General features: G+C 37.4%; 1 pseudogene; it reads right to left on the bottom strand.

Annotated features, from left to right (window-relative positions):
* Positions 1-1,886: 1,886 nt before the first annotated feature.
* Positions 1,887-6,702, bottom strand: LOC116105726 (annotated as a pseudogene).
* Between the last annotated feature and the right edge of the window lie 6,123 nt (positions 6,703-12,825).

Below are 12,825 nucleotides of genomic sequence, written 5' to 3'. Positions count from 1 at the left end.
TTAATATAATTAACCAAGTTATTCAAGCTTAATAAAGGAATTTTATACCAAGTTTTTAAATTAATACAATTTACATCTTCAAGTATGCAATTTGAATAACAAAAAACAGTAAAAAAATAACAAAAACCTGAAAAAAAAAATTTATAGAAAATGCCATTATATGCGGGTGACCCGCGGGTTGACCTGTACCCGCCTGTCATGCATATATCGACCTGTAGAAAAAATCGACCCGTGACTCGTGGATACTCGACCCATACCCGCTCGTTTGCCAAGTCTAATTGCAACGATTCTCAGGTTTCCATTGCCAGATCTTGATGATATGGTGATGTGATTGAAACGTTGTCTAGAGATGTACAATTCAGATCTTTCTAATCTAGGACAGATTTTCCTAAATTAGGATTAGTTTTTTATTTTCCTAGATTTTCTAATTTTGATTAAGACTTTATATTTGGAAGTATAGCTATGTTAGATTCATGTTAAATTAGGAAGTTTAATTTAGGTATTTATTTTCTTATTTTATAATTCCTTGTTCTAACAGTGTTAGGATTTTCTTATTTCTTGTTCTAATAACATTAGTATTAGTTTGTATAAATTGTTTTGTTATCCTACAAACAATAATGACTGGATTTATAGTAAATTTTCTCAAATGGTTTCTTGAGATTTATTGTTCGTGGATATGAACGTGTTCGAGCCGCTAAGCTAGAGCGTATCTAGTGCCTATCCAAATTCCGCTGCGTCACTTTCTGATTAAACAAACAACTTGGTTTTCCTTTTTATCATGCTAATCAATTTTTAATTTAACTTTCTTTTATGCATTAAATCTTTAATTTATCAAGACAATTATCTTTGTGATTCAAAACATTAATAGTAATAGATAGATGGCCATTGAATCAGGCGGAGACAACATTAAACCTCTACCATCAGAGAAAGAATTCTTCTAACAATAGAGTTTCAGGTAGGGGAAAACGAGCCTTAAAATTACCTCAGATATCTGAGCACCAAAGTGCCGCTCAGTATTTTCAATTAACATCTGATGCTTATCGTCTAGCAGCAAATTGAAGACACAGATAAGCACTTTAGTCAATACTTATAATTCCATATTTGCACCAGTAAGATAGAAACCTATGAAAGATCAATCTGTTTTCACCTTAAATACGAAATGCACATTGGAGAAGAACTCTTAAGAAAAACAACCATGAAGCTTGTTCAAAAGAAATCAAAATGAGATTGAGAATAACCTACATTTTGATCTGAGCTAGAAGGATTGGGATTCTTATTCTGTTGATGCTTTACGTGGCTGATGTTATAAAAAATCCCTGAAATTATGGCCGGTAGGCCCAGTACTTTAGTTGGAAAATGATGAAAACACTTCGGTAAAACATTGAAGGTACGCCGGGTAATATAAAAACAGCAAATATGTTTTTTCAAAGAATTTTTGGTGCTTTTGTTGAGCATGTGGATTTTCGATTCGAAGTTAATTGTTGTTGCAAGCCAAGATGAAACATGCAGAGCGCTGGTACTGCGAGAGGATGCAGACATGTATTTGATTGAAGATATACCAAAGCATTAATTCTAGAGGATCTAGCAACCCAGACAGGGCATTTTGAATACTGATGATTTGGTGAAGAGTGCAGAATTGAGACGAGACAGTTAAACAGTAGTATGTACCATGTAGAGCATCAGGAAGCGCTTGCCGTGCGTCTACTCTTGATTACAGAATTCAGATCTTCTTGTTAAATAAGAACATAGATTTTCTTCTCATTGTGCTAATCAATTTTTTATTTTGGCTTTCTTTTATCAATGGAACTGCATACATACATACATAAAGTCGTCTTTTTTCCCACAGACGGAAAACCCAGAAACAGATGAATCATCTAATTGAGATGTTAATCTAATAGTTACAGCACCATATTATCAATTATCTTTCAATCTGCAGTTGTCTTGATTCAGTACATGACTAGTGATAAATAGACAGCAATCGCCTTGGGTTGAATACATAAATACTAATATAGATTGATGGCCCTGAATTGAATCCAAATACAAATTCAACTCAACAAACAGGCTATATCAGGAATATCTATCAAAAATAATCACAAAACAACGTTAAACCTCTACTATCTGACAAACAAATTGATTTTTCAACTACTTAAATCACCAAAACCAAAACCCGATCATGCTTGTTACTCAGACCGCGAAAATTTACAGGTGATAATCATTGCTTCTCAGCCTTCATGGTAAACTGGTACAGCAGGCAATCACAGCAAACCGGCTGCCTTCAGCGCTGCCTTAAAGTCATCAACACTATTCCATGATGGTACCTACATCACACAGCATTAGCAAGAAAATAATTAGATGGTGTAAACGCACATCACAGACACGAGTGGAAGAACAAGCCTCAGTTTTCCCCCATGTTCTCGAACATAATATTAAGTGTTTTCAACAGTCAGCCCCACACAATCCAATAACACATATAGGCCAAACTTTAAAACCTAACACGAGATCCCAACTGTTTGTCGACATGTATGTTTATGTTAATGTGTTAATTATCCTTAGACATCAAACAGAGTTTCACTGACAGGGAGAAATTCTTCAACCAGGAAAACAGGCCTTAAAATTACCTCAGATATCTGGGAACCAAAGTGTCGCTCAATTTTTTCCATCAGCATATAATCCTTATCATCCATCAGCAAATTGAACACAGCTCCTGTACATTCGCATATAAGGACTTTAGTAATAATTATATTCCTATTTCCACCAAGTCATATCCATATAGATAGAAGCCTATTTAAAATCAATCTTTTGCACCTTATATAAAATGTAAATTGGAGAAGAACTAGAATATTGAGATGCAAATCATATTACATAATTCTCTGTATGTATGGTGTAATGATTCAAGATGATGTAAACACATTGAACATCACTGAGAACATACAGGATTTCCTTAAAGTACATCAATCATGCAAAGAAATGTATGAAAATATAACCACGATTCGATAGTCAACAGAAAAGCATGAGCATTCAAAAGTGATACCATTATAATTGTACAGAACTATGGCAGGTTACAGAAGGCCAACCGTCTCTCAAATAACCAATCAAATGTATTGCCAACAAGAGATTAACAAACAGCATCCAATTCAGAAAATAACCTTTACGGCCAAACCTTCCAGCCCGGCCAATTCTATGCAGGTAGACCTCACAGTCAGGCTCTGTGGTGTTATGTTTCACAGGAAGATCATAATTTATGACGATTAACCTGCAGAAAAAGAAATCAGAATGTTGGCTCCATGACACAAACAGAAATTAATAAAACAGTGGTTTTGACAGACACCTGTTGCTGGTCAAAACCGCGGGCAAGAACGTCAGTTGATATAAGAACTTGAGTTAACCATCTTTAAACCTTTAACTATCTTGTCTCGGTCTTCTTGCTTCAGAGCACCCTGAATCGTGGTACGTCATACCCAAGTTCCACAAGAGACTTGTGCAATGTCTTGCACTATGTCTTGTGCGTACAAAAATGATGGTCTGCCCCAAGTTTTCTCTTAATTCAAAAATTCTGTCCTTAATAACCCTAACCTTAAAAGTTCATCAGGACATTTCACTTTGTACTGCTTCACTGATTCTAATGACAACTCTTCTTTCTTGACAAAGAGTTGATTGTAATCTTTCAAACTCTTGCCACAAAATCTTGACAGTGTCATTAAATGTGGCAGAAATAGAAGAACCTAGAAGAAAAGTGGAAATTAAAAAGATGTCAAACACTGTCCACGAAATTTTCTCTGCTCAAATAAATATCACTAAATTGCAAAAGAGTACCATAAGTAATTTTGTGCTATATCTAGCAACTAAAATGCAGTTATTATGGGGCAAAGTAGGGCAAGGAGAAGAGAAAGAAAATGAAGTTTAGATAAAGTGTCACATGCCCTTGATACTAATACAGTCATTGCATGTATATTATTCGAGCATTACAAAAGAAGCTACTAGTCACTTTAGATTTTGCAGTTCAGTTCAGTCAAAGAAGACAAACTCGCAATTCCACCAAATTTAAAAATTTCAGCATAAATCGGAGACAAGTAAAAGCAGCATACAGAACACCTTATGGCACAGTCGTCACACTGAGTTGGAAGTACGTTAACCACACATTATTAGCCAAACCGGCACTGAGCATTGCTTCTTTCAATGTCCTCATCATCCTCAAAGAGTCATCTTTAAAGCCATCCTGCATATTTAATATTTGTAAGCAAACAATGTCTGATGGCATATCCACGTAAAGCATAATGATTCTCTGAATCTTTCTGAGAAATCAAACATTGATTACCACACTCATTAATGCATAAAGATTATCTAAATGTTTTACTGCAACAAACTAAATCATCTGCAAGATTGTACAAATTAAAGAAAGCACATAAACTTGCTTTAGAACCAGTAATAAATGATTTATATCATAAACGAAGTACTAATCACGAGGACAATTCAGATACTAATGGAGTAATTAGAAGGATGTTGTGGTAGCCAAGTCTTTCAAACACCTTTGAAATTAGCACTTTCAGCAAATGGCCACCATTCTCATCCCCATCTACTTGCTTCCTCGAGGTCAACCATAAAAAGATATTCCTGTCCAACCCAAGAAAAACCATAAAAATAAAAATAAAAAGACACCAACAAGATCCAGTAAACTAATAATGTTCAAAACTAATTGATTTGACTTCACATTAACCTCAATGTAACTCTAGAAAGATGCATAGAAATTTCTCACAACAACATAATAACAAATTTCTAATCAACCTCCAAAAGCTACACTACATTTAGGGATCTTTCATACAAAGACCTAAGCACAACTTTCCAAACTACTCCCACAAACCATGCGGGCAATTCATGAATTTAGAAACCAAAAACTCATACTCATATGATAGAGATAATATAGAATCATTAATAACACACAGACAAAGAGACACAAAGATGATCACATGCAGTAATTACTATTACAAAAGTTTCAATATGAAGTATTTTCCAGTTACAAAACTTTGGGCCAGTTAAAAATTGTTCTATGCTTGACATTCGTAAGTTGTCACAGAAAACAAGGATAAATCCAAGATTTCTGATGATCCCACATTTAAGAAGGGGACTATCAATCTATACAACTTGCTGAACCACACAGTCAGCCATCAAGTTCAGGCAACAACATATCATCTTGACAACTTTATCTACAGATATTAAAAATGTAAATTTCATTAAAAGTCAACAGGTACAGCATTATCAGCAAAATGAGATTACCTCAGCCAGCATGTGATCTGCTTCATCAAAAACAAGAATCTTCATACAACTGACACTCAATTTCTTTGCCGACATCCATCTCTTAATAGTACCAGGAGTGCCAATCACTATTTGTGCTGTAACTGGTGGCCGCTTATTAATTGGAATGTAATTAGTACTGTCCATTGGCACAGCACATTCTGAAGTTATCCCCGTGTGTTTCCCCATCTTCTGCAGAACTTCCAGATTCTGCAACATTTATTTGAGACCATTAAAATTCAACATAAAACTTGATTTAGTAACTGAAAAAGAACTACTAAAAGACAAGAATCAACAACTAGAGCTAGACCAAGAGAGAAACACAGAAGCCAACCTGAATTGCCAATTCTCTAGTAGGACAAATACAAAGCGCTTGAGGAGCCTTTAGGTTTGGATCAACACGGCTCAACATACCAAGCACGAAACAAGTGGTCTTTCCAGAACCATTATGCGCTTGAGCAATCAAATTTTTGTATGGAGGAGTCAATATCATGGGCAAACTGATAGCTTGAATCTTACTAGGCTTCTGAAATTTCATATCGACATATAATCCTTTTAACAGCTCTGGTGACAGATTCAAATCTTCAAATGTACTAGCTGATGTGTATGGCGTATCACCAAGTGTAACCTAAATTCAACAAAACAGCCACAGTCATTAAAAAAATTATGAACCAAAAAGAAAACTAATTGAACCAAAAGTTGAAGAACTAAACTCAGCTTAGAAGACCTTTACGAGTCCCTTAAAATCTTTTGAATGTAAACTCGGAAGTGAGCCTTGTGAACTTTCTTTTTCCTCTACCATTTTCTCAAGAAACAAACAAGCTAACGAAATTATACTTAAGTCACATAAACTTGCAAATGTAAATTTAAAAACCCGCCAATAAAATTTGTTTCCTTAACTCGAATTTTCTGGAGAAACGAAGTGATCAAAAAAATTAGATTGAAGTCACTTATATGCTTCAAATGAAAACTTGACGGAGAGCCTATAGAACTTCCTTTTTCTACTTATGCATTTTCTCCCGAAATAAACAGGTCACAAAAACGATATTTAATCGGTCAAAACCCTAAATCAAAGTCAAAGTAGTTAATAAACATTTTGGATCCTAAACTTCATAAAAACGAAAATCCAAAACCTAACAATAGCTTAGGAAAGAAAGATCGTACGGCTTTAATGTTCGAATCTTCAGGTTCATCAAGGAACTTATTGATCTTCTTGTTCTCATCAATAGCCAATCCATCAACATTAAGTTCAGCTCCAGGTTTAGATTCCTCAACCTCTTCATCGTCCACTTCGTCGCCCCAGGATCGCTTCGGCTCCGGTGGTGGCGCTGATGTAGAGGCGGCGGTGGTCTCGGTGGAGTCGGCCATTGAAATTTGGAAGTTTAGTTAGAGAGAGGAAAAATAAAATGGAGAGATGAGCGACAGAGAGAAGTTTCTGGTCATGTTGAAGGATTTATTTATAGTGAACGGTTTGATTGACTAACCAGAGTCTAAGCCCAGTCCTCACGAAGTAACTTGCTTAAAAATCACGCTGTTAATGTCATTTTACAAAAGAAGGCATCAACACACGAGCCCTGAGCCCTGAGGGTAATAGTATGAAAACTACTGGATAACCCTAATATTTAAGAAATTATCAGCCGCACCCCAACTGATACTCAGTGTTCATTGACCATCTAAGCCTCAAGATGCTAAGGACAAACAAAATAGCAATTAGTATTTAATTTTAAAAAATTAATTTAATATTTACACATTCAAAAATTCCTATAAAAAAAATAAAACTTAGTAAGAGAAAGAATTCATTTCTTAAAAGAACCAATATAAATAATAATAAATTGAAACGACAATAATAATAAATTAAAATGGCAACATGCTAACACATATTACACTTGGCGTGCGTTTGGTTTAGAGAATGTTGTATTATTAAAATGGTACGTTTGGTTCAGGGAATGTTGGATTACTGGAAAGATAGATTACCTTGAAGATTACTGAGAATCTTTAGGAAAATGTGTTTGGTTAATTGGTGGGTATATTATATTAATATGTTTGGTTGAAAGGAATAAATTGGTGGGTATGTTATTTAAATTACTGAATTATCCTCTACTTAAATATTATTATTATATTATTTTTTAATATTATTATTATTTGGATTACTGCAACCCCCCTACATTTAAAAACTTAGCAAAAACAACCCTATAATAAAAGTTTGAAAAATCAACAAAACACCCCCCACCAACCCAGCCACTGCCGGCCGCCGGCAACCACCGCAGACTGCCGGTAGCCGGCAACCTAACGGCACACGGAAGGCCGAAAAGGGCCGTCGTGCACCGGAAATGGCCATATCAGCGCACAGTGGCCATTTTCGGCCTTCCATGCGCCGTTCCAACAACGACGACAGCTGGCCGCAGTGGTGGTTACCGGCGGCAGGTGGCTTGGGTGGGCTGTAATTTGTTTTGAATTCAAAGGTAATTTTGTCAAAAAAATTAATTAATTGGGGGTGAAATAGTAAAAGCCATATTCATGTGAATAAATTTAAAAATAAGGGCATTATTGTCCTAAAATTTTATTAATAAGAGATAAAATTGTAACAAAAAAAGATAACTTTGGTAATCTTAGAATACATAAGAAAATAAAGGTAATCAGATTACCTCAAATATTACCAATAATAACCACGATTGGTATTTTAAAATTACTGGTATCTTATATTACTTAACAACCAAACATGGTAATCAAGTAATATAAGATGACTTAACCCCAGTAATCTCAAATACCCCATAACCAAACGCCCCCGAAATGTTATATTAATAGAAAGATAGATTACCTTGAAGAGTACTGAGAATGTCTAGGAAAATGTGTTTGGTTAATTTGAAATAAATTGGTAGGTGTATTATATCAATATTAATATATTTACAAAGATTTTCATACAAAGTAAGGTGGCAAAAAATGAATGGAAGAGTAAAACAAAAAATCAAACTTATTATAATCACTGTTCCATTCATTTTTTGCCACATCACTTTGTATGAAAATCTTTGTAAGTGTAACATTACTCATATTATATTGATATGTTTAGTTAGGTGGAAAAATTTGTGGGTATATTATATAGATTACTAAATTGTCCTCCTTTTTAAATATTAATATAATATATTTTTTGAATAATGTCTTTTAGAGCAAAACTATGTTTACAATTGAATCACACAAACAGACAAAAAACAAATGACAGAATAGTCATTTTACATAAATTTTGTGTAATTTTTGTCTGTTTGTATGACTCGATTGTATAATACTATGACTATGATTCAGTTGTAAGCAAAACATTATTGTTTCTTTTAACCCCTTACATTTGAAATTTTGCGAAAACACCCTAGCCATATGAAACTTTAATTTGTAACAAAATCACCCCCACCCACCCCAAGCCACTACCGAGCCAGCCACGACAGCCGACCCCACCAGCATTCATAGGAATGGTGCACGACCGACTGAATCTGGCTGGTTGTGCGCCATTAAAGTCGTTTCCAGTAGATCCATGGCCAAATCTATGGTCGTTTCACGGCCAAAGATGTGGACGTGAAACAACCACATATCTAGTCGTGAAAATGTCAGATCTTTGGATGTTTCACGGCTACATCGTTGGTAGTGAAACGACCTTACCAGCCCACGATCGGCCAAATCTGGCCGATCGTGAGCCATTTCAACGCCGTCAGATCCATGGCCGGAAACGGCCAGATCTATGGTCGTTTTATGGCCAAAGACGTGGACGTGAAACAACCACATATCTGGTCGTGAAAAGACCAGATCTTTGGCTGTTTAACGGTCACATCGTTGGTAGTGAAATGACCTTATTGGTGCACAATCGGCCAAATCTAGCTGGTCGTGCGCCATTTCGACGCGGGCCGGTGGCCGTCGGCTCCTCGACGGTGGTGGCCAGATTCGGCCACCACCTTTTGGTATTTTGTTTAAAGTCCATGGGTATTTATGTGCTAAAAAATTTGTATATAAGGATAAAATAGTTCATGAATATATTTATAAATTGTTTTTAAAATAAATGCATTATTGTAAAAAAAAAAAAAATAGTTAAGGATAAAATTGTAACAAAAATAAGATTATCAAGTAATCTTAAAATACCTAAGAAAATTGAAGTAATCAGATTACCTATTATATTACCAACAGGAATTACTATTAGGGGGCGTTTGGATCATATAATGTTTTATTATAGGGGTATATTATATTAACGAAAAGAAATATCACCTTGTAGATTACTGGGAATATTTAGAAAATGTGTTTGGTTGGTTCGAATAAATTGATGAATAACATGTTTGGTTGAGAGGATAAATGGATGAGTATGTTATATAAATTACTAAATTGCCCTCCTTTTTAAATATTAATATAATAGTATTTTTTATATTATTATTTTTTGAACTATTTCTTTTAACCCTCTACATTTGAAATTTTGCTAAAACACCCCAGTCATACAAAACTTTAATTTGTAGCAAAATCACCCTCACCCACCCCAAGCCACTGCCGGTAGCCAGCGACCACCATCAGCCGCTATCGGCAATCGACGAAATGGTGCACGACTGGCAGTATATGGCCGACCGTGCGCCGGCAAAGCCGAAAATGGCCATGGATCACAAATCCATAGCTTTTTCACGGCCAAAGATGTGGCTGTGAAATGGCCATAGATCTGGCAGTGAAAAGGCCAGATCTTTGGCCGTGAAATGTCACAACCAAAGATTTGGCCATGAAACGGCCATAGAAACGCCAGATCTTGCCGTTTCTAGTCATGCACCATTACAGCAACTGATGCAAGCGGTCGACAGTGGTCAGTCACGACCAACGATGGTCTTGGGTGGCTGGGGGTATTTTGTTAACTTTTAAACTTTTTTGTGGCTAGAGTGTTTTAGCTAATTTCTCAAATATAGGGGGGCTGGGTAATTGTTATTTGGTAGACATTTGACGGCAATTGTGTCCGAAATAGTTTTTAATTAAGGGCAAAATGGGAAGAAAAATCATATTCCTCGGTAATGTTTTAATAACAGTCTCTAGCAAGGTAATAAGATTACCCCCCACATTACCAACAGTAACCACTATTTGCAATAAAAGATTACCGTAATATTTTATTACTTGCAAACCAAACACAGGAATCTTACAAAATAAGCAAATATTACCTCCGTTATCTTATTTACCCCTGATCCAAACGGCCCCTTAGTTTTAAAAGACTACCAAAATTTTATATTACTTAACAATCAAACGTAGTAATCAAGTAATATAAGATGACATTACCTCAGTAACGGGGGATTACCCCAACCAAACACACTCTTCGGAGTTGGATAAATACCGATATGGCAAAGTTTATAATAATTTTTTTATTATTATTTTTACCTAATTGGAGGGTGGTGACATTGAGTATTGACATATAATTTTAAGTGCAATTAAGTAAAATTAAAAATTAAAAATACTGAACATATTATTTATTTTTAAGAATCTAAAGTAATCTCATAACTAAAGTACATAATTTTATATTTGTTATGCCTGCAAAAGTAGGGCTGACGTAGAGCCCAGTCAGTACAAGTGGTTAGGGTCTGGGCAAATCTTGCAGCCATTCAGACGCGGCCACGTCGCATGCTGGCGTGAGCAGTATGCTCTTACCAGTGCAGTGGGTGCGCGCCAGACTGACGAAAGGCTGGAGGTCGTCCACGTGTCCAATCCCTGCATAAAAGCGAGGAAATCACCTGAGTAGGTGAGTAACGGGATGCAAAGGAGGATTTGCACGGTACCTGACCCCTTTTTACGGATTCAGTAATGATTACCTCAATGTATCCCACTATAAATAGAGAACTTCTCTCCTGTTTATGGGATTGGCTCATTTTTACTCTTAATTAGCTATCTTCTCTCTATAATAGCTCTCCCTCTCTCTCTCATTTGTATTCTCATCAGCTCGCTAAGCCGCGACCTGATCCTTCAAATATAAATACAATATCATTGGACATAGGATTCGCTTAGTCAAGCATCCGAACCACTTAAAACATTGTCTTGCCACCATTTACATTCTCAACTCCCCATTCACTTGTATCCTCTAGGCCAGCTCAGCATTTGACACGTGCGTTTAGTTGGTGTCAAAATCACGCATCAACAATTTGGCACTAGAAGGATGGCCTGATTTAGTATTCGTCCTTCATTAGGAGAATCTATAACTAACTGGTCTTGCAACAGCAAATGGCTCGCCGATTCGAACCTGAGCGAACCAATCATGGTGCTGAGGAGATCCCCCAAGTGTAGAAGGACACTTTTCCTGAGGTGCCCTCAGTTCCATAAAATGCCACAGGGGATATCCCTTCAAGTTCACAACTTAACCCTACCATCATGAGCTACCTGGAGAGGTTCAACAATACTCTCGAAACGGTTCAACCTTTGGTTGAACCGTTTGGACAGGGGCATGCCACCCGAATCAAATAAGGTGGTGCAACTGCCAAAAAGACCTGCAGGTCACTCGAAAGTGTGGAAAAGGGCGATAGCCCATGCCGTGAGTACTGCAGCGTGTCAAATCAAGGGTAAGCAAGTGGCGAACAGCGAGCCTAAGGGGTCCAAAGGGCCGACAAACACCGACCACGTCCTAGGTAGAATACCCATGGTGTTAAGACTTAGTGAAAGGTCATAGCCCGAGCTGTCCCATGCCACGTCGCATGAACATCCCCATAAAAGTGCTAGGCGAGGCGATTCTCATTACCGCCAGAAAAATAATCCTGATCGTCATCGTGCGGGGGGTTCCCACACTTCGCGTGGTAGTTCGTACCACCACGGAGGTCGTGAAAATTCCTGCACCATTCATCGCCATCACACGACTCTAGCCAGCGTGTGTCAAGGGCGACCGGAACTGCTGACCGAGGCGAAGAGGAGTCCGACCTCAAGACTTTCCTCAGCCGCAATTGCGAGGGTCAAACTCGCATGGGTGAAAGCAATCCTCAGATAGCTCCGCTGCCTCAGATTGAGGAGCTACAATGAGCTCTAGATCAACTAAAAGCTCAGCAAAATGAGTAAGGGCAGGTCGCAACAGCGTCTCCCTTCTCTCGGCGGTATTAGCTGCCCCTCTCTCATCGAGATTTAGAATGCCCGATATGCGGGCGTTCGATGGAAATTCTGATCTGCAGGATCACTTGTATGAATTCAACGACCTGATGGAGCTTCACCAGGTTTCAGACTTGGCGAAGTGTCGTTGTTTGGCAGTAACTCTAACCTCTCATGCCAAACAGTGGTTCAGGTCGCTCCCAGCGGGATCGATCAGCTCGTGGCCTCAGATGAGCGCGACGTTCCTGAGGCACTTCCAAGCAAACCGAAAGTTTTCAATGTCGTTAAGCTACCTCAACAACATAAGGCAAGAGAGGGATGAATCCCTCCAGTCTTACATCGATCGATTCCATAGAGAACTTAATAAGGTAGCTCACACTCCTGAAGAGTCTGTTCAAACTCTCATCATAGCGGGAGTTCACCCACAGACCGACCTGTGGAAAGAGCTACAAGCTAAGGATGATGTTTCCCTCACCC

The sequence above is a fragment of the Pistacia vera genome, unplaced genomic scaffold (genome assembly GCF_008641045.1).
Source record: "Pistacia vera cultivar Batoury unplaced genomic scaffold, PisVer_v2 Contig503, whole genome shotgun sequence".
Classification (NCBI taxonomy): Eukaryota; Viridiplantae; Streptophyta; class Magnoliopsida; order Sapindales; family Anacardiaceae; genus Pistacia; species Pistacia vera.
The sequence above is the reverse complement of the archived record's forward strand: the minus strand, read 5'-3'. Positions and strand labels throughout refer to the sequence as shown.